Source organism: Bombina bombina, chromosome 2 (genome assembly GCF_027579735.1).
Source record: "Bombina bombina isolate aBomBom1 chromosome 2, aBomBom1.pri, whole genome shotgun sequence".
Classification (NCBI taxonomy): Eukaryota; Metazoa; Chordata; class Amphibia; order Anura; family Bombinatoridae; genus Bombina; species Bombina bombina.
In genome coordinates this window covers 955,022,608-955,046,839 of record NC_069500.1, presented here as the reverse complement: position 1 = coordinate 955,046,839, position 24,232 = coordinate 955,022,608, and the positions used below count along the sequence as shown (strand labels likewise).

At 38.7% G+C, this 24,232-nt stretch overlaps 1 protein-coding gene across 1 annotated transcript in view; it reads left to right on the top strand.

Moving 5' to 3' along the window:
* Positions 1-10,548: 10,548 nt before the first annotated feature.
* Positions 10,549-24,232, top strand: part of LOC128649898 (hematopoietic prostaglandin D synthase) — a 253,935-nt gene continuing 240,251 nt past the window's right edge. The window contains exon 1 of the mRNA XM_053703439.1: positions 10,549-10,703. The gene's annotated coding sequence lies outside the window, so the exon portion shown is untranslated. The remainder of the gene's footprint in view (positions 10,704-24,232) is intronic.

Genomic DNA, 24,232 nt, shown 5'->3' with positions numbered 1-24,232 from the left:
GGGCTAACGCCGGTTCATAAAGCTCTTAACTACTGTGCTCTAAAGTACACTAACACCCATAAACTAACTATGTACCCCTAAACCGAGGCCCCCCCACATCGCCGACACTCGATTAAATTTTTTTAACCCCTAATCTGCCGACCGCCACCTACGTTATACTTATGTACCCCTAATCTGCTGCCCCTAACACCGCCGACCCCTATATTATATTTATTAACCCCTAACCTGCCACCCACAACGTCGCAGCCAGCTACCTACAATAATTAACCCCTAATCTGCCGACCGCAAAGAGCCGCCACCTACATTATAGCTATGTACCCCTAATCTGCTGCCCCTAACACCGCCGGACCCTATATTATATTTATTTACCCCTAATCTGCCCCCCTCAACGTCGCCTCCACCTGCCTACACTTATTAACCCCTAATCTGCCGAGCGGACCGCACCGCTACTATAATAAAGTTATTAACCCCTAATCCGCCTCACTAACCCTATAATAAATAGTATTAACCCCTAATCTGCCCTCCCTAACATCGCCGACACCTAACTTCAATTATTAACCCCTAATCTACCGACTGGAGCTCACCGCTATTCTAATAAATGTATTAACCCCTAAAGCTAAGTCTAACCCTAACACTAACACCCCCCTAAGTTAAATATAATTTTAATCTAACGAAATTAATTAACTCTTCTTAAATAAATTATTCCTATTTAAAGCTAAATACTTACCTGTAAAATAAATCCTAATATAGATACAATATAAATTATAATGATATTATAGCTATTTTAGGATTAATATTTATTTTACAGGTAACTTTGTATTTATTTTAACCAGGTACAATAGCTATTAAATAGTTAAGAACTATTTAATAGCTAAAATAGTTAAAATAATTACAAATTTACCTGTAAAATAAATCCTAACCTAAGTTACAATTAAACCTAACACTACACTATCAATAAATTAATTAAATAAAATACCTATAATTATCTACAATTAAACCTAACACTACACTATCAATAAATAAATTAAATACAATTCCTACAAATAAATACAATGAAATAAACTAACAAAAGTACAAAAAATAAAAAAGAACTAAGTTACAAAAAATAAAAAAATATTTACAAACATTAGAAATATATTACAACAATTTTAAACTAATTACACCTACTCTAAGCCCCCTAATAAAATAACAAAGCCCCCCAAAATAAAAAAATGCCCTACCCTATTCTAAATTACTAAAGTTGAAAGCTCTTTTACCTTACCAGCCCTGAACAGGGCCCTTTGCAGGGCATGCCCCAAGAAGTTCAGCTCTTTTGCCTGTAAAAAAAAACATACAATACACCCCCCAACATTACAACTCACCACCCACATACCCCTAATCTAACCCAAACCCCCCTTAAATAAACCTAACACTAAGCCCCTGAAGATCTCCCTACCTTGAGTCGTCTTCACCCAGCCGAGCCAAATTCTTCATCCAAGCGGAGCAAGAAGAGGTCCTCCATCCGGTAGAAGTCTTCATCCAAGCGGGGCAGAAGAGGTCTTCCATCCGATTGAAGTCTTCATCCAAGAGGCATCTTCTATCGTCATCCATCCGGAGCGGAGCGGCAGCATCCTGAAGACCTCCGACGCGGAACATCCATCCTGGCCGACGACTGAACGACGAATGACGGTTCCTTTAAATGACGTAATCCAAGATGGCGTCCCTCGAATTCCGATTGGCTGATAGGATTCTATCAGCCAATCGGAATTAATGTAGGAATATTCTGATTGGCTGATGGAATCAGCCAATCAGAATCAAGTTCAATCCGATTGGCTGATCCAATCATCCAATCGGATTGAACTTGATTCTGATTGGCTGATTCCATCAGCCAATCAGAATATTCCTACCTTAATTCCGATTGGCTGATAGAATCCTATCAGCCAATCGGAAGTCGAGGGATGCCATCTTGGATGACGTCATTTAAAGGAACCGTCATTCGTCGTTCAGTCGTCGGCCAGGATGGATGTTCCACGTCGGAGGTCTTCAGGATGCTGCCGCTCCGCTCCGGATGGATGACGATAGAAGATGCCTCTTGGATGAAGACTTCAATCGGATGGAAGACCTCTTCTGCCCCGCTTGGATGAAGACTTCTACCGGATGGAGGACCTCTTCTTGCTCCGCTTGGATGAAGAATTTGGCTCGGCTGGGTTAAGACGACTCAAGGTAGGGAGATCTTCAGGGGCTTAGTGTTAGGTTTATTTAAGGGGGGTTTGGGTTAGATTAGGGGTATGTGGGTGGTGGGTTGTAATGTTGGGGGGGGTTATTGTATGTTTTTTTTACAGGCAAAAGAGCTGAACTTCTTGGGGCATGCCCCGCAAAGGGCCCTGTTCAGGACTGGTAAGGTAAAAGAGCTTTGAACTTTAGTAATTTAGAATAGGGTAGGGCATTTTTTTTATTTTGGGGGGCTTTGTTATTTTATTAGGGGGCTTAGAGTAGGTGTAATTAGTTTAAAATTGTTGTAATATATTTCTAATGTTTGTAAATATTTTTTTATTTTTTGTAACAGTTCTTTTTTATTTTTTGTACTTTAGTTAGTTTATTTCATTGTATTTATTTGTAGGAATTGTATTTAATTTATTTATTGATAGTGTAGTGTTAGGTTTAATTGTAGATAATTATAGGTATTTTATTTAATTAATTTATTGATAGTGTAGTGTTAGGTTTAATTGTAACTTAGGTTAGGATTTATTTTACAGGTAAATTTGTAATTATTTTAACTATTTTAGCTATTAAATAGTTCTTAACTATTTAATAGCTATTGTACCTGGATAAAACAAATACAAAGTTACCTGTAAAATAAATATTAATCCTAAAATAGCTATAATATCATTATAATTTATATTGTAGCTATATTAGGATTTATTTTACAGGTAAGTATTTAGCTTTAAATAGGAATAATTTATTTAATAAGAGTTAATTAATTTCGTTAGATTAAAATTATATTTAATTTAGGGGGGTATTAGTGTTAGGGTTAGACTTAGCTTTAGGGGTTAATACATTTATTAGAATAGCGGTGAGCTCCAGTCGGCAGATTAGGGGTTAATAAATGAAGTTAGGTGTCGGCGATGTTAGGGAGGGCAGATTAGGGGTTAATACTATTTATTATAGGGTTAGTGAGGCGGATTAGGGGTTAATAACTTTATAATAATAGCGGTGCGGTCCGCTCGGCAGATTAGGGGTTAATAAGTGTAGGCAGGTGGAGGCGACGTTGTGGGGGGCAGATTAGGGGTTAATAAATATAATATAGGGGTCGGCGGTGTTAGGGGCAGCAGATTAGGGGTACATAGGGATAATGTAAGTAGCGGCGGTTTATGGAGCGGCAGATTAGGGGTTAAAAATAATATACAGGGGTCAGCGATAGCGGGGGCGGCAGAATAGGGGTTAATAAGTGTAAGGTTAGGGGTGTTTAGACTCGGGGTACATGTTAGAGTGTAAGGTGCAGACGTAGGAAGTGTTTCCCCATAGGAAACAATGGGGCTGCGTTAGGAGCTTAACGCGGCTTTTTTGCAGGTGTTAGGTTTTTTTTCAGCTCAAACAGCCCCATTGTTTCCTATGGGGGAATCGTGCACGAGCACGTTTTTGAGGCTGGCCGCGTCCGTAAGCAACTCTGGTATCGAGAGTTGAAGTTGCGTTAAATATGCTGTACGCTCCTTTTTTGGAGCCTAACGCAGCCATTCTGTGGACTCTCAATACCAGAGTTATTTTAAAGGTGCGGCCAGAAAAAAGCCAGCGTTAGATACGCGGGTCGTTACCGACAAAACTCTAAATCTAGCCGTTAGATAGGGAAACTATAATTAATACTACAACAACAAAAGAACCCCAATTGTATAATAAAACAGAAAGTAACAGAATGTCTTTTATTACAAATTACAATTCTAACTACAAAATAATTAAGAAAATCATTAACAAACACTGGTATCTTTTACAAAAAGATCCCATCCTTAAAAATATATAATAGAAAGCCGACCAAATATCACCTTCAGAAGAGCTCCTACACTAAAGCAAAAATTGGCACCCAGTAAAGTTGTTATGAACAAAAAAAAACTAAAAAGAATAAGATTGCAGAGAACCGGTACCCACACCACCAAAGGGGCTTTTAGGTGTAACATTAAAAGGTGCAGTATGTGCCAATACATCACACATGGAGCTACAAACATCACTTCTTATTCCACTGGACGGACCTTTACCATCCATGAACGATTAGATTGTAGTTTTACCTTTGTTGTTTGTGTTCTCACCTGTAAATGTGGGGTCCAATATTTAGGGCGCACCATTAGAAAACTTAGGTGGGGGGAACATTTTAGGAATATCACAAAGAATAGTATTAAACATAGTGTCTCTAGACACCATAGGATATGCAAATACCATGGCAAATGTAATTTTCATATAACCCCTCTTGAGAGTATCCCTCCTATTGGAGGTACCAATAGGTACGCAAGGCTCTGCCAAAGGGAGACCTATTGGATCTTCAAATTTGGGAGCCTTTTTTCCGGAGGGTTTGAATGAAAATCTTGATATGGCTGCTTTTTGATGTTGATTTTCATTACAGAATATATGGATCTTTTTCTGAGATGAGTCATACGCCATTTGACCCCAAGCATACAGACATTATTAAAACAGAGACCTTATTAAGATCTTAGTTAATCCCAACGTACTCATGGAGGTTCCTTTTGAGTAAAAGTGACAATTTGATTTTATGTTTATTAATATCCACCTCTCAGGGTCAGAATTTTTTTAGTCGTTATTTTTATTTATTTTATTTTATTTTAGGTACGTTTCTTGTAGTTTTTTTTCTAGTTATATGTAGTTTAAGTTGGTCATCCATTTTATTAATATCTTCTTTGTTTGTTCATTATTTCATACGATACGAAGTCGGTTATACAGATATGGCCCAATTCGCCTTTTTTGTTGAATTTTTCCAAAATCATATTTATATATTATACCAGTATTTTTACATCATATGATCAAAGTTCAAAACATTTTGCACATTTAGTTAATCACATTTATTTTTATCTACTTACACATCTGTTATACTCATTCATATACTTAATACGTTCAAGTCATACTTGTTCAACACATTTATTTTAATTTAACCATTCATGGTTACTATTTAACTGAGATTACATCTTTAGTCACATCTCAATACATTTGTATTCCCATATTTATTATTGTTTTATTATCATCCTATCAAGTCCAATTTATTTTACACACCTCCTATTTTCATCCAACCAAGATCGTAATTCTTCAGATGCATCATTACTCGATCTACACATTCACTCACATAACAGTCACATCCAATCACGTTAAATGTTTCAGATTCCCCTAATCAAATATCCCATCACGTTCCTTTTATTATGTTCTTCAGTCTTCGCTTCATAGCATAGTAGGTAATAGTTTTATCACTTCCCCTCACGCCTTTAGTAACATCTTAATATATCTGTTTTCTCATATTTATTATTGTTTTATCATCATCTTATCAAGTCTCATTTCACTTACACACCTCCATTTTCACCCAATTAAGATCGTAATTTTATAGTTGTATTATTACTCCTCCTACGCATTTACTCACTTAGCAGTCACATCCCATCACGCTTAATTTTTCTGATTCCCTTTATCACACATCTAATCACGCTCCCTTCATTATGTCAATTCAGTCTTCGCTTCATAACATAGTAGGTTAGAGTGTTATCACCTTCCCTCACAGTTCTCATTCACACGTCAGTTTTACTACATCCTATCACGCATCATTTACCTTGCGACTCACATCACACACCCTATCACGCTACTTATACCATTTTGGTCTAGCTAGCTATCACAGGTTCACTTTATAGCGGCTTTTTAACCTGCCGGAACAGCGCAATAATTATAGCGATTTCAAGGTTTGGTTTTTAGATTTATTTTTTAGTTTTAGTCTGCTCTTCCAGTGCGATCTTATGTTGACATCGTTTGGGAGCACAACGTTTGTATTAGATCTATGAGCAGCATTATATGAGTGTATTTTAAAACATCACTATGTGCATAAACATTCCACTTTACACATTTAGCCCACTGTATATTTTTTTAATAAAGGAGTTTTTAACCATTCTCAGTAAATAGAGATAAAAATCTGAATGAATTGTGGATTGATTATATACATATATTTTTATATATATATTTTAAATATTTTAGGATAAGGGTGTTATGCCACAACAGTTTTTTATACATTATTTTGGTTTCTATGATGAAAAAATAGGGTTAAAATGGCGTAGACTAATCTCCAGTTTGAGGATGTTCTGCTCTTCTACACTTTGTGCCAAAGTGTGATTTTATGCTACTTTAGATGTATAGTTTTTTTCACCTTTTGTATCAATTTGGGTAATATTGTAATGATTTTATTGTAACCATTCATTGTTTGCAGGGGATCATAGTATGTGTGTTTTTTCATTGCAATCCTTTAATCATTGGTATATTTACTTGCTGCCAATAGTCAAATGCTAATTAGCCTAATTGTTTGAACATGGGGTTGGGGGAGGGTTGTAGGTAGGGTGAGTAGTTTTATTTTGTTATAAAAAGCCAGAGCTTCCATTGTTAAGACAGATGCCTGATGAAACAGCCAGTCTGGCTGAGAAACGCGTTGCAACTGTTTTTAAACATTTGTTGTTGTTATTTCTATGGTTTGGATATAATGCATATATCCTCACTTTTAAATAAATCATTTTTTAAACTACTCTTTGGAAGTCTGAGCTTTGCTTATTCTCTGGAGTACCTAGACCCAACATCCTGCTGCAGGATCAGTGTAGCTGGGTCACTGTTAATTCCCCAGCCTGCATCATTTAGCACATGGGTGCTGCTCATTTTGTGAGTATTACATTGTCTATAAGACATGTGATTACAACCTTTCGCACAGAGTTGCACTAGGAGGCGCCCTCTTTTTGTGATTTTTTTTCACAGATTACGGTTATTAATATAATCCTCCTTTAGTGTTTGCTACAATTTTTTAGTGGTTTATTGAGTTAAAGTGTGGTTTAAATCTGAGGGTGTTCAGCAATCAAAATGGTGATATTCCTGCCACTTACCCTTATTCAGGTGATTCAGGTAGTGTTTTTTATGGGTGCTGTAATATTTTTAATATATCAGGAGGCTCTCCTCCAACCTGAGAACCACGAGTTCCAATCCCTGATCCTACTTTCTGAGCCTCCACCTCCTGATTATTGTAGGACCACTCAGCCTCACACCTTACCTCGGGTTCACTCAGATTTAACTTATAGGAACCCTGTTGTGCTCATTGAACTGAGGGTCACTACTGTAGGGATACAGTGTGAAATTAATATGACACGCAGCACAGAGAGATAGCGTGTCTCTATAGGTTAAGCAGAGTAATGTATATTCAGTTCATAAGAATCCAGAGAGAAGTTCAAGCTGAACAATTATATGTATATTCCACAGATATCTTTAAGCTTCCATTCCAGTCACATAAAATATTTACAATTCACCACTCACACAAACACTCAGTCTTCAGCCAACAGATTGCTCTGGCTTAATTTAAACAATAGCCACATGTATCTGATATTGTGCAACAAGCAGGGTAAAGTCCGATATATATATGATGGAGGTAGTGGAAACACAGTTTAACAAACTTGTCAATATGCAGCCCAGACAGTGAATAATATTAAGCAGAGTTCAATATGCATATGGATTAAACACTATACAAACAAGCTGCATTGGTAAGAAGACAGAGAGTTACCAGTTCCGGTAGTTGTAACATACAGACCGGCTAATCCAGAGAACGAGTAGAGCAGGAAGCCTGAGATAGAGACCGGTGGAGCTGCAGGGATGGCAGACTAAGCTGGGAGCGTGTGTGAGCGGCAGCAGCCGTTGAAGACGGTAGGAGACCGGTTGTGATGTCACACGCTGGAGTTGCAGCAGTCGTGTCAGCTCACGAACACTGTTGAGTTGGTTACCATAAGCAGGCAATAAACAGGTGATAGCAAGTAACGAAGTAGGATGCAGGAGGCAGCCTAGGATGCTGGGGAGAACAGAGAGTAGAATAATTACAGCAGTTGAAATCCGACCTCGACAGCAGGAAACGGCTAGGTGTCTTCTTAGGTACTCAGCATACACTGGAGTACTGACAAATTACCAAGCAAGGAAGAGAATAAGGAGGAGCCTTAAATAGGGAAGTATAGTTCAGGTAATTAAAGGTACAGGAACTTACATGCCCAAAACCCCTGACACCTGCTCTGGGGATCATTTAGTGTTCTCTTACTGATCGGGGTCCGAAAACAGGAATCCGGCTGGTTTCATTCCCTGTTTTTATGTCCGTGAGGCCCGGGGTAGGCCGCATCCGGCCTGTTTTGCAGTCCCTCTAAACCGCCTCAAAATCACTCAGCTGCTTTCCCATCGAATGTGGATGTGATTAGGAGCTGGATTCTGGTTGCTGTATTTTCAGAAATCAGCTATTAAGCACTTAAATCTCTCCGTGTTTACGGAGCTCTTCCCAAGTGCTGCCACTCTGGTTGCTGGCTAGCTCCGCCTCTGTGTTGTTTTTTTTTAAAGATCAAATGGTTAAACAATAAAGACACATTTTCACAGCCCTTTGTGCTCATATTTACCAAGGGTACTAATATTAGTAGAGGGCACTATATGGGAGCTGTTAGCAAAGCTCCCAGGTAGCTACTTAATAAAATTGGTTAAGAGAGTTGCAAGAGTTTGTTAAGCTTTTATCACAGCAAAGGGTTTGAAAAAAGATATGAAATAATTTTGGTTTGTTTAATACATTTGTGGTCACTGCATAAGTGTGTTTGTGATATTTCATATTTAGATGACTTTATTATTACTATTTTTTTAAAATGTTAGAATAGTAAAGAAACCCCCTTATAAGAGTAGATATGTCCAAATATCTTAGATAAATGGATAGCTTTTAATTTTCTATTGATTTTTTTTAATGTTTGTATATTTTAGTTTGAACATAACCTCTGGCATTAAGGGGCTTTAGAAGTATTTTTTTTAATTGTGGCTCTATATTAAGTATTAAAGTATGTCTGTGTTTTTCCATGTTTAATACACACATATCAGTAATTTTACACCAGCACAATCTCTTGATAACTCAGCAAATGGGTTAATACTGCTGATATGCTCAATAAAAAGGAAACATTACAATCCTTATCAGCTTTTGCATAGCTAGCGTTTTTTTATGCCTGTTATACAAAATATATAAGTAAATATGTAACAGAACAGTCATTTTAGTTTGATATTTCATTCATAGATTTGACAGCCTCATTTGTCAACAAGTAATTACATACACACATATATAACACAGGCATAGAGAAATTACACAGGTTGCAGCTCTGTTTATTAAATAATAATTAAAGCGACACTGAACCCAAATTATTATTTTTTTTTCGTGATTCAGATAGAGCATGACATTCTAAGCAACTTTCTAATTTACTCATTTTATCAAATTTTCTTAATTCTCTTGGTATCTTTATTTGAAATGCAAGAATGTGAGTTTAGATACCGGCCCATTTTTGGTGAACAACCTGGGTGGTTCTTGCTGATTGGTGGATAAAATCATCCACCAATAAAAAAGTGCTGTCCAGAGTCCTGAACCAAATAAAGAGGCTAGGTGCCTCTTTCTTTTTTCAAATAAAGATAGCAAGAGAACGAAGAAAAAAAGGAGTAAATTAGAAAGTTGCTTAAAATTGCATGCTCTATCTGAATCACAAAAGAAAAGATTTGGGTTCAGTGTCCCTTTAACAATAACATTTTTAACCCTTATACAAATATTAAAGATACCAGTGCTCCTACAACTAAAATGTGCCTTACAACAGTTTAATCACAGAGCACCCTTTAACATCTCTCCTGGGGTGCTCTGTCTGGGGAGTGAAAAAAGCATTTTACAGGGTATTGCAATGTATGAGTTTCAACTTCACATCCAGAACCTGAAAAGGGAGGGAGATAAACATCTCTCAAGCTAAAATTTGCCTTTATACACCAAACCCCTCTAAATATAATTTTATGATAACCCATCCCATTACCCTAGCCATGCCACCTCTACTAAGCCAATATATGGGACCAAACAATATTTTTTTGTATATTTTTGTATATTATTTAAATGGAAAGATTGGTATATTTAGGCAATATACAGCAATGTCAAACTTTTATATCTTGTACAAAACTTGCTATCAGATCCCCAGTCTTCTGCAAATAAGAAAAATAGTGGTGTGTGAACCAGATGTTTGTAATTTGTAGCTACTATGACAACAGAGGAAAATATTGGAGCAAGCAAGGGTCCTTCAGCTCTTGCTGGTAATGTGTCTGAGATAGAGCAGGCACAAAACAATATACAGTGTGTGGCTGTCTTCCTGCATTCCTATTCTTTTGCAGTTTTCTGTTGAGCCAAATATTTTTTTTTCTGTTTTCCTTTTCCCTCCTCACTATGTTCCCAACCTTACACTATTTCTCTGTGTTACTTTTTTTTTCTTTCTTTCTAGATTTACGCCTATTTCATAAGTCTCAGCCAACCTACGTTCTTCTTCAGCTTTCTGTCCCCTCCCCTCCCTGCAGATTTCACTGGTTGCATAAAAAACGTAAACTTTAGCTCAACGGAACGGATTCTTCATTCCTGACAGCTGAGCTGAAGCTGTAGATAGCCTTTTCTTTGAACTGTGGTATTCCCAGCTTTGGTAAGTATAATGTAGTAATAACAGAAACAAAGCTATATAGAGAAAGATACTAACAGCCGATGGAGTTATTAAACCTGCTGCTTTGCCTTATATTAAACTTTCAGACAAACTTATTTGAAGTTTATTAACGTTAAGCAAAATTGTGCCTCAATACTACACCACCAACAATCTTAATTACTTACATGTGTTTGTATATTTTAGTTTTTAATTATCTTTCACTGTAATAATATGTATATTTATTAAAAAATGACTTACACTGCTGTTATTTCCTGTTCATTTCTTTTTAAGAATTTAATTTATATGTTAGATATAGAAACATGAAAACTTGAACATTGCACTGCTTAAAATGTTGGCAAGTTCATTTTAAATAAATATATATATTTTTTTCATATTTCAAACACATTTATACATTGATTTTGCCACCACAGCTGGGATATTGCAGGAGGCGTATTAAATGTGTAAATTTCAGAGCCCTGCAAGCATATGGAACTTTAATCACCGCAGGAGCTGCAAAAGATTAGAAATTTGAAACTACTATGCAGCCTGAAATAAATAGACACAGAGGCACTGTATTAGTTTGCATATCTTCCTCTGCAATAAATAAATGCAGCTATGGTGTATGTTTGTTTTTGTTTTACTTTTTCTAAAATAAATTTAGCTTTTAACCTGCTGGTACTCATAAGTTTGCTGGCACTCTGTAGCTCACGCCTTTTTTTTTTTTCTTCTTGATTTTATTGACTATTGTAGTGCTTATTTTTTGTATGAAATTGTTCTATATAGCAATATTAAAATTAATTTTAATATTTCTTTAACCCCTTTATTTCTGGGAATAAAAAAAAAACTTGTTCAAAGTATGAAGATATATATATATATTTTTTTTTTTGGCATAATTTTTTTTTCAGTGGATGAGTTTCAACTAGCTATTTATTCACAGAATTAAGAAATGATCAATAAAAAGATTATATATATATATATATATATATATATATATATATATATATATATATATATATATATATATATATATGTATATATATGTGTGTGTGTGTATTATAGAAGTGAGAAGCTGTTTTTTCTCTGTAAAGTATTGACTCAAGTATCTCCTGTATGCCATACCTCTAAACTACATGCTGCATCTGGGAGGTACAAGGTTGTCCATGCAAGATGGGAGATAGTATGTATTTGTAATGTCTGCAAGGCCAAGTTTATTGAGTGAACAGAGGGTTAAAGTGAATGTCAATTTTCCTGTAAACGAATCCATCAACTGCTTTCTTTTGTACATAGTAGTTAAACCGCCACTTTTTTTCCCCCCGAAAAATAAACTATTTTTTTTTTTTTTTTTAAATTCTTTTTATTGAAGAGACATGGGAACAAGACAACATATTCATATGCACTCAAATTAAGATTACAGAGAATAAGTTACAATCAGATTTCTAGCATTATAAGCATCGATATACAGTATTCGCATATTTTTGAGAAAGATGATGATACTTGTGCATTTAGAGGTACATAAAGCTTGTTCAGGCATCTTCTTATGTTGCACCCATGTCCCTAAATTTTATAATATAAACAAAACAAAACTAAACTAAATAAAACCCAAACTAAACATTGACTAAAATAAAACAAAAAACAATCCCATCTCCCCCCAAGAACATGAATATGTATATTTTGCACTCTGTAGAGCAGATTGATAATGTGGTCTCATAAGTAAAGGTTCAGTGCCGTAATGAATAATAGTGTTGCGCGAGTTTTGGGCAACTCGAGATACACCACAACCCGTGCCTAGTGGACCAGGGGGAGGGATCTAAAGAGTAAGACAGTAAGGACCATTCTTTAACCAGAAACTTTGTGTTAGGTCAAAGGGAATTTTTTGGGGGTTAGAAAAATAAAAGATAAAAAGATAAAGTGCTGAGGACTATAGGAATAATACAGCTGGAAGCTGGAAGTTTTACCTCTGTAATTATGCAGTGGGAGACATCCAGGGGGACAATACCTCCAAGAATGTATAGGAAAAAGAAACTTTTTGCAGCTTTAAATATATAGATATGCTCAAAGTGGGATGTTGACAGTTTGGCTTGTATTTTGTACTGTCAGCAGTATAAATGGGTACTACAGATGGGTTGGGCCTACAAATGCAGCCGCCAAGTGATTAGTGTTTTACTGCCATAGAAGCTAGAAAGGGGGGGGGGGGGGGCTCCCTGCCCAACTGTCAACAATGTTGTTACCCTGTCAAACAAAGTTATGAGACATAGGAGCAAGACAACATATACATTTGCATTTAAAGTAAGATTACAGAGAATAAGTTACAATCAGAGTTCTAGATTAAAGGCTACATTATAAGCATCGATATACAATATTCGCATATTTTTGAGAAAGATACTTATGCATTTAAAGGTACATGAAGCTTATTCAGGCATCTTCTTATGTTGTACCCATGTCCCTAAATTTTATAATATCAACAAAACTAAACTACACACTGACTAAAATAAAACAAAACCAATCCCATCTCCCCCCAAGAATATGAATATATATATATTGCACCCTGTAGAGCAAATTGATAGTGTGGTCTCATAAGTAAAGGCTCAGTGTCATAATGAATAATAGTATTGTGCGAGTTTTGGACAATTCGAGTTACACCACGGCCCGTGCCTTGTGGACCAGGAGGGGGGATTTAAAGAGTGAGGCAGTAAGGACCATTCCTTAACCAGAAGCCTTGTGGTAGATCAAAGGGAATTTTATTTTTGGGGGGGCTTGAAAAATAAAGAGATAAAGAGATAAAAAGATAATGTGCTGGGGACTATAGGAATAATACAGCTGGAAGTTTTACCTCTGTAGTTATGTAGTGAGAGACATCCAGAGGGACAATACTTCCAAGAATGTATAGGCAATAGAAACGTTTTGCAGCTTTAAATATATAGATATGCTCAAAGTGAGATTTTAACAACTCGGCTTGTAGTTTGTATTATCAGCAGTATAAATGGGTACCACAGATGGGTTGGGCCTACAAAAGCAGCAGTCTAGTGATTAGTGTTTCACTGCCATTGAAGCTAGAAGGTGAGGGGTGGGGGGCGTGGGATGGGGGGGCTCCCTGCCCAACTGTGAACAATGCTATTACCCCATCAAAGAAAGTTATACATGGAAGATAAAATAACAGATCATCCCTAGTTTCAGTCTCAACCTTTGCTGTTGCAAATAAATAGATGTAGTGAACAAGTGCAGTAAGCAGACAGTGAATAAAATCTAACCGGATTAAAAAACTAACGGTAAACCGTCTCCAGTATAGATCAACCAAGTGACAAGGTTATTGCAACGCACAATTCTCGTCCGACCCCTGTAACACGTAAAATGGTTCCAGGCGTGTTATGTCTAACTACCGCCTGTGTGAGGCGCTCTGAAAGACTAAAAGCATCAATGACGGACATTTTGGAAGTTACACCGTGAGCTCAACAGCAAGGTGCTATCGAGGCTGACAGAGCATCACAAAATCACAGTTGTCAGATTTTTATGTCCCAGTTTAAGCAAACACAACACTCCCCGGACATTAAAAACAATAAAGATACCTGTAACAGGGACATTTAAACAAGGACCGGTTTAGGCAAGCCCAAATAGTGTGGCGGAGTAAAGTGAGACAGCTAGCTAACCAGACCGACACATAACACTGATCATAAATTGTTCCAGACCCGTATTTTTCACCGCAGGGAAAGTATGATTACAGATACAAGAAAATTAAACATATAACATTTGAATCTGAGAGCGGTAGTCTGATATCATACTGCTTTACCAGCTCGATCTAAGAGCATTGAACATATTAACATAATAGATGGGTTCAGTTCAAAGATCTATATGAAGTCCTGCATAATTTTGCATTGTATTTTGTTCAGACTGCCGGGGTCAGCCAGGTTAATTCCAACACCATCTGAGTCAGCCTTTGTACAATCCCGCCATTCTAGCCGATACCAATTCTGCCCCGAACCAGCGATCGGCTGCACAAGTCTGGCAGCCAGCTAATACACAACACAGGGCGGCCTGGGAAAATTAATCCCATTGAGAAAAAACGCTGTGGATATTGATGAGTGCGTGTAAGTGCGATGTCTTCGCCTATGTTGTAGGTAGGTGAGTATATCGGGGTCGGCTTAGTGTAATTTCCTGAGTGATGGAGCTGCAGCGGGTCAGTAGGGTAAGGCAGTGTAGGACAGATTGCATTGTTTCCTCGAGCAGTACCGGCAACTGTAGTATAAGAAGCTGCGTGTTCTTGTGTGAAGCTAGACGTGTTACTTGCTCTCCCATCGTCCAAAATGGGGTTCACTGCTTCTTGCTCCAAGGTTGGCGCCAACTCTTTCCCAGCGCATCGCCGCGCCCCACCATCAGGGGTCCGGGCCAGTTGCTGTCGAATTACTTCACTTAGGCTTGAGCATTGAGCAGTGAGGGAATCAAATAAGGGTATGAAAATGTCCGAGATTTTAGTCAGCAATGGTTCAGCTGCACACTGCATGGTTATAGCAGATACATGCGGTGGGTACCGTCAACACGGTAAAGTCTTAAATGTTTCTTTGATGTACCTTCCGGGGTAGAAGAGATGGATCTTCTTCTATTCGTATGAGGTTCCCGGACAGCTTAGTCTGTCAAGGGAGGCACGAATGGCAGGGGATAGTGGCAATTATTCTAGATAAACCAAGTTTTTCTGCGGAGCAAGAGAAACCTGCCACCATCTTAGAGAGCCGCCCACCGGAAGTTCCAATAAACTATTTTTTATATATTTATCTGACAAGTTTCATTCCGTTATGAACCCAAATTCCTCCCAGCCGTTACTTCCTTCTTCTCCCTGGTGTGACATATAGAGCGGTCCCACCCGCTCTATACATATACTTCAAGTACGCTCCCGTGGACACCTTCAAATGCGCATGCGTTTACAGCCGATTTCATAGACTAGCTACATAGTATTCAATGAATGAATACATTCATTGAATACTATTCATACATTGAGCGCAACTGTATTGTACTGTTCTACCTCTATTTCTAGCTACGAAATCGGCTTGTAAGTATGAATACAAATTATTTTCTTATTTTAATTGGAATTTAATGGGGATTCACTTTTATAACAAATTTATAAATACCTAACTTATTTTTATTTCTTCTGCTCTGTTGCCGTTTATAAAAAAAGTACTGGTTGTGATTTCTTGAAAGTGCGCATGCGGGAATCGTGAACGCGCATCTAAGCATAGATAAATATTAAGGCTATCCCGCATGCGCATTAGGATTCTATGACGTCATTCAGGATTAACGCATGCTCATTAACAATCGGTGACGTTTTGAAAACAGGGTTGAACCCCCCGTGGTGGAATCGATGACTGGGAAAAGAGCGCTTCTTAACCCGTCAGTCAAATAGCGAAGATGGCGGGCGGAGGAATCGTAGGGTGATTTAACTTATAAAACATTAATTTTTGCCGTAAATATAGTGGTCAAAGGAAAATGATGAATTAAAGTTCAACTTATTTTTTATGCACATAAGTGTGGCGTTCTCGGGGGGGTGGTGACTTTACATTCACTTTAAGATGTACAAGAGAACCCCCAGCCAAGAACAGGGAGGGTTAAAGGGACCTTAAAGTGATGGTAAATCCTAAAAAAATTTGGAACGCTCGAATTTACCAGGGCTTTAAATAAAGGGGACTTTCAGTCATGAATTTTCTCAATTGGGTGACAATTCCACCTTTAGCCTATAGCCGTGCAAGTCTTTCCGCATTATGCCGTATGGCTAGCACGCTATTGGCTTAGAGGTGGAAACGTCACCTCATTGAAAAAATAGAGATTTCATCTCGGCATAAACTCTCGGGCAATTAATGGTACTTTCAGAAAGATGTTTTTATACTTCTTGACTAAGTCCCCTTTAATTATAGAACTGGTAAGTCCTTAGTGTTTCTAAAACGATAGGGTTTACCATAATTTTAAACATTAACATTTTAGACAATATTAAGCAAAAAATAGCCAATATTAAAAATGTTTAATTTTTATTGCACAAATTATTATTAAATACATTTATGTTAAATTATGCAATAAATATGTGCATTGGATAGCATTTTTTTTTTTTATCATATTAGAAAATATTACACTGCCCCCACCCGGCTACTTCATATTGCCACCTAGCTGGCAACATTTTCTGTGGAGAACACTGCAAATGATTGGTTCATTCTGGAACTTCTATGTAACCCAGATGGGAAGTAGCCTGTACATAAATTGCAAGCTAAATGTTGGTTGGATGTCCAGCTGGTGGAGACACAGTGGAATGTAAACTGTAATGGACATGGAAAGGAAAGGTATACTGAGTAGGGCTGCCACCTCAGCCATGTTTTCCTGGACGATTATGAGTTACACATGCTACAGGGTATGCAGAGGGAAACATGAATAGTGTTGTCCAGGGGTGCAATTTAGGTTTCCTTCTACACACCCTGCAGCATGTTTACTCATAAGTGTCCAGGAAAACATGGTCGAGATGGCAACCCTAATAGTACGGCAAAGCTAAGTACACTGAAAAAAGACTGCTTACTAGTGATCTTTTCATTGACAAAAAGCTAAAGCAGCAGGTTTTTTTCCAGTGCATGGTACATCTTCACGTGACTCCATAACCTTTGCAATTTCAATACTTTGATTTTATAGCCAACTGATATTGAAATGAGTTTAAAAAAAATCTGTATTTGCTAAGCAAACAGTACTTTGCACAAATGTGATAATCTAGCTGTGTCAGCCTTATGTAGTTTATTTTACAGTATTGATTGTACAGATTTTTAACTGTAATAGGTTTTGCATTCACATGATGAGAAGATAAATGGTCACGTGTGACTCAATTGTTATACATAAAGCTTTATTGTACAAAGTACAAGTACAAAGCTCTCTCATATGTTTGGTCCATTGTTACAGGGTTGTACATCACATATAAAATATAACTTTGGTAGTGCTGGTTCTGACCGTTTCTGTTTGTACATTTCTGCCATGTTTGTTGATGCAGCATTACATACATAACATGCATTAGCACAGGGCTTGATTTGTATAAGTGTTATATATATATATATATATATATATATATATATATATATATATATATATATATATATATATATATATTAATATATATTATACCGGTAATAATAAAAATAATGCACTCTAATAGTTTTGTAACATTATGTCCCTTTAAAAGTCAGTGCTTCTCTCTTTTATTCCTATATTTTATTTTATTTAAAACATAATATGACAGGTTGTCAACAAACACAATGGCCCCATGCCATACTTAAATTGTTGTCATCGGGGTATTTAAAAAAACAAACAAAAAAAATACCGCCCCTGGCCTAGATTCTAATCCAGTTAAATTGGGCTGATATACGACATTGAGTAAGGTCTGTTTGTGGACTGAAACATGTTTTGTTATTTTACCTTCCTTTAACCAGTACTCTCATCCTCCAACCTGAACCTGAGTTTCCTGCTATCACCTAGTAATAACTGGAGGTAAGAGCCCGGTTTTGAGTGAGCGTCTCAGGTTGATTACACTCCCACCCGGTCATACTTTGCTGGGAAGAAGGTATAGCCCTCGTTATACTGTAGGTAGTGTTCACAGGATATAGGAAAGTGTTAGATTTTAACTATTTGTTAAAGGGATACTAACCCCAAATTGTTTCTTTCATTATTCAGATAGAGCATGCAATTTTAAGCAACTTTCTAATTTACTCCTATTATCAATTTTTCTTTGTTCTCATTATCTTGATTTGAAAAAACAGTAATGAAAAGTTAGGAGCCGGCCCATTTTTAGTTCAGCACCTGGGTAGCGCTTGCTAATTGGTTTGTTACATTTAGCCACAAATCAGCAAGTGCTACCCAGGTGCTGAACAAAAAATGGGCTGGCTCTAAAGCTTACAGTACTGCTTTTTCAAATCAAGATAGCATGAGAACAAAGAAAAAACAGAATTTATGCTTACCTGATAAATTACTTTCTCCAACGGTGTGTCCGGTCCACGGCGTCATCCTTACTTGTGGGAATATCTCTTTCCCCAACAGGAAATGGCAAAGAGTCCCAGCAAAACTGGCCATATAGTCCCTCCTAGGCTCCGCCCACCCCAGTCATTCGACCGACGGACAGGAGGAAAAATATAGGAGAAACCATATGGTACCGTGGTGACTGTAGTTAGAGAAAATAATTCATCAGACCTGATTAAAGAACCAGGGCGGGCCGTGGACCGGACACACCGTTGGAGAAAGTAATTTATCAGGTAAGCATAAATTCTGTTTTCTCCAACGTTGGTGTGTCCGGTCCACGGCGTCATCCTTACTTGTGGGAACCAATACCAAAGCTTTAGGACACAGATGAAGGGAGGGAGCAAATCAGGTTACCTAAACGGAAGGCACCACGGCTTGCAAAACCTTTCTCCCAAAAATAGCCTCCGAAGAAGCAAAAGTATCAAATTTGTAAAATTTGGCAAAATTGTGCAGTGAAGACCAAGTCGCTGCCTTACATATCTGATCAACAGAAGCCTCGTTCTTGAAGGCCCATGTAGAAGCCACAGCCCTAGTGGAGTGAGCTGTGATTCTTTCAGGAGGCTGCCGTCCGGCAGTCTCGTAAGCCAATCGGATGATGCTTTTAAGCCAAAAGGAAAGAGAGGTAGAAGTCGCTTTTTGACCTCTCCTTTTACCAGAATAGACGACAAACAGAGAAGATGTTTGTCTGAAATCTTTTGTAGCTTCTAAATAGAATTTTAGAGCACGGACTACGTCCAAATTGTGTAACAAACGTTCCTTCTTTAAAACTGGATTCGGACACAAAGAAGGTACAACTATCTCCTGGTTAATATTTTTGTTAGAAACAACCTTTGGAAGAAAACCAGGCTTAGTACACAAAACCACCTTATCTGCATGGAACACCAGATAGGGCGGAGAACACTGCAGAGCAGATAACTCTGAAACTCTTCTAGCAGAAGAAATAGCAACCAAAAACAAAACTTTCCAAGATAACAACTTAATATCTATGGAATGTAGGGGTTCAAACGGAACCCCTTGAAGAACTGAAAGAACTAGATTTAAACTCCAGGGAGGAGTCAAAGGTCTGTAAACAGGCTTGATCCTAACCAGAGCCTGAACAAATGCTTGAATATCTGGCATAGCTGCCAGTCGTTTGTGTAGTAAGACAGATAAAGCAGAAATCTGTCCCTTTAGAGAACTCGCAGATAATCCTTTATCCAAACCCTCTTGCAGAAAGGAAAGAATCTTAGGAATTTTTATCTTATTCCATGTGAATCCCTTGGATTCACACCAGCAGATATATCTTTTCCATATTTTATGGTAAATCTTTCTAGTTACCGGTTTTCTGGCCTGAACCAGAGTATCTATCACAGAATCTGAAAACCCACGCTTTGATAGAATCAAGCGTTCAATCTCCAAGCCGTCAGCTGGAGGGAGACCAGATTTGGATGTTCGAATGGACCCTGAACAAGAAGGTCCTGTCTCAAAGAAAGCTTCCATGGTGGAACCGACAACATATTCACCAGGTCTGCATACCAAGTCCTGCGTGGCCACGCAGGAGCTATCCAGATCACCGAGGCCCCCTCCTGTTTGATCCTGGCTACCAGCCTGGGAATGAGAGGAAACGGTGGAAACACATAAGCTAGGTTGAAGGTCCAAGGCGCTACTAGTGCATCCACTTGAGTCGCCTTGGGATCCCTGGATCTGGACCCGTAGCAAGGAACCTTGAAGTTCTGACGAGACGCCATCAGATCCATGTCTGGAATGCCCCATAATTGAGTCAATTGGGCAAAAATCTCCGGGTGGAGTTCCCACTCCCCTGGATGGAATGTCTGATGACTCAGATAATCCGCTTCCCAGTTTTCCACACCTGGGATGTGGATCGCAGATAGATGGCAGGAGTGATTCTCCGCCCATTGTATTATTTTGGTCACTTCTCTCATCGCCAGGGAACTCCTTGTTCCCCCCTGATGATTGATATACGCAACAGTCGTCATGTTGTCTGATTGGAATCTTATGAATCTGGCCTTTGCAAGCTGAGGCCAAGCCCTGAGAGCATTGAATATCGTTCTTAGTTCCAGAATGTTTATCGGGAGAAGAGACTCTTCCCGAGACCATAGTCCCTGAGCTTTCAGGGATTCCCAGACCGCACCCCAGCCCACTAGACTGGCGTCGGTCGTGACAATGACCCACTCTGGTCTGCGGAAGCTCATTCCCTGGGATAGGTGGTCCAGGGATATCCACCAACGGAGTGAATCTCTGGTCTTCTGATCTACTTGAATCACTGGAGACAAGTCTGTATAGTCCCCATTCCACTGTTTCAGCATGCACAGTTGTAATGGTCTTAGATGAATTTGCGCAAAAGGAACTATGTCCATTGCTGCAACCATCAACCCTACTACTTCCATGCACTGAGCTATGGAAGGACGTGGAACAGAATGAAGAACTTGACAAGCGCTTAGAAGTTTTGACTTTCTGACATCTGTCAGAAAAATCCTCATTTCTAAGGAATCTATTATTGTTCCCAAGATGGGAACTCTTGTTGACGGAGACAGAGAACTTTTTTCTATGTTCACCTTCCATCCGTGAGATCTGAGAAAGGCCAGAACGATGTCTGTATGAGCCTTTGCTTTTGAAAGGGACGACGCTTGTATTAGAATGTCGTCCAAGTATGGTACTACTGCAATGCCCCTCGGTCTTAGAACCGCTAGAAGGGACCCGAGTACCTTTGTGAAAATCCTTGGAGCAGTGGCTAATCCGAATGGGAGGGCCACAAACTGGTAATGTTTGTCCAGAAAGGCGAACCTTAGGAACTGATGATGTTCTTTGTGGATAGGAATATGTAGGTACGCATCCTTTAGATCCACGGTAGTCATAAATTGACCTTCCTGGATAGTGGGTAGAATCGTTCGAATGGTTTCCATTTTGAACGATGGTACCCTGAGAAATTTGTTTAGGATCTTTAAATCCAAAATTGGTCTGAAGGTTCCCTCTTTTTTGGGAACTATGAACAGATTTGAGTAAAATCCCATTCCTTGTTCCGTCATTGGAACTGGGTGTATCACTCCCATCTTTAACAGGTCTTCTACACAATGTAAGAACGCCTGTCTCTTTATTTGGTTTGAGGATAAGTGAGACATGTGGAACCTTCCCCTTGGGGGTAGTTCCTTGAATTCCAGAAGATAACCCTGAGAAACTATTTCTAGCGTCCAGGGATCCTGAACATCTCTTGCCCAAGCCTGAGCAAAGAGAGAGAGTCTGCCCCCCACTAGATCCGGTCCCGGATCGGGGGCTACTCCTTCATGCTTTTTTGTTAGCGGTAGCAGGCTTCTTGGTCTGCTTAACCTTGTTCCAGCCTTGCATCGGTTTCCAGGCTGGTTTGGACTGTGAGGCATTACCCTCTTGCTTAGAGGATGCAGAATTAGAGGCCGGTCCGTTCCTGAAATTACGAAAGGAATGAAAATTAGACTTATTCTTGGCCTTGAAAGGCCTATCTTGTGGGAGGGCGTGGCCCTTTCCCCCAGTGATGTCTGAGATAATCTCTTTCAATTCTGGTCCAAAGAGAGTTTTACCCTTGAAGGGAATGTTAAGCAATTTTGTCTTGGATGATACATCCGCTGACCAAGACTTTAGCCAAAGCGCTCTGCGCGCCACAATTGCAAACCCTGAATTTTTCACCGCTAATCTAGCTAATTGCAAAGCGGCATCTAAAATAAAAGAGTTAGCCAACTTCAGTGCGTGAACTCTGTCCATAACCTCCTCATATGGAGTCTCTCTACTGAGCGACTTTTCTAGTTCCTCGAACCAGAACCACGCTGCTGTAGTGACAGGAACAATGCACGAAATGGGTTGTAGAAGGTAACCTTGCTGTACAAAAATCTTTTTAAGCAAACCTTCCAATTTTTTATCCATAGGATCTTTGAAAGCACAACTATCCTCGATAGGAATAGTAGTGCGCTTGCTTAGAGTAGAAACTGCCCCCTCGACCTTAGGGACTGTCTGCCATAAGTCCTTTCTGGGGTCGACCATAGGAAATAATTTGTTAAATATAGGAGGGGGAACAAAAGGTATGCCGGGCTTCTCCCACTCCTTATTCACTATGTCCGCTTGGGTATAGGAAAAGCATCAGGGTGCACCGGAACCTCTAGGAACTTGTCCATCTTGCATAATTTTTCTGGAATGACCAAGTTGTCACAATCATCCAGAGTAGATAACACCTCCTTAAGCAGTGCGCAGAGATGTTCTAATTTAAATTTAAATGTCACAACATCAGGTTCAGCCTGTTGAGAAATTTTTCCTGAATCTGAAATTTCCCCATCTGACAAAACCTCCCTCATGGCCCCTTCAGATTGGTGTGAGGGTATGACAGAACAATTATCATCAGCGCCCTCCTGCTCTTCAGTGTTTAAAACAGAGCAATCGCGCTTTCTCTGATATGCAGGCATCTTGGATAAAATATTTGCTATGGAGTTATCCATTACAGCCGTCAATTGTTGCATGGTAATAAGCATTGGCGCGCTAGGAGTACTAGGGGCCTCCTGCATGGGCAAAACTGGTGTAGACACAGAAGGAGATGATGTAGAACCATGTCTACTCCCTTCATCTGAGGAATCATCTTGGGCAATTTCATTATCTGTGGCAGTACTGTCCTTACTTTGTTTGGACGCTATGGCACAATTATCACACAATTTTGAAGGGGGAGACACATTGGCTTTCATACATATAGAACATAGCTTATCTGAAGGCACAGACATGTTAAACAGGCTTAAACTTGTCAATAAGGCACAAAAACCGTTTTAAAACAAAACCGTTACTGTCTCTTTAAATTTTAAACAGAGCACACTTTATTACTGAATATGTGAAAAAATATGAAGGAATTGTTCAAAATTTACCAAAATTTCAACACAGTGTCTTAAAGCATTAAAAGTATTGCACACCAATTTTCAGAGCTTTAACCCTTAAAATAACGAAACCGGAGCCGGTTACAGATTTAACCCCTATACAGTCCCAGCTACAGCCTTTGCTTTGACTTTACCAAGCCCAGAGGGGAATACGATACCAAATGACGCCTTCTAGGAACTTTTCCAACTACTTTCAGGTCCTCACACATGCATCTGCATGTCTTGCTCTCAAAAACAACTGCGCAGTAATGGCGCGAAAATGAGGCTCAGCCTACAACTGGGAAGGCCCTTCCTGACTGGAAAAGGTGTCTAACATAGTGTTTGACGTTAAAAAACGTTCCCCAAGTTTATAAGTGTGAATTATCAGCATAAACATGTATAAAATGTACAAATAAAGCTGATGATTTTTGCCTGCTAGGAATCCATAAATCCAGCCGCTATTTGAATTAGAAAAACTATTTGAAATGGGAAAGGATATAATAGCAAAATCTTGTTATACACATGGAACAGGAAGCCAAAACCCACCAAACTTAATAAAAAGCACGGGATTGGAATGGGGTCTCTCATGATACCATCCTGCGGTTACTAGTATCTGGAATGGTGTGGGTTAGGATTTTAAAATTTATTTAC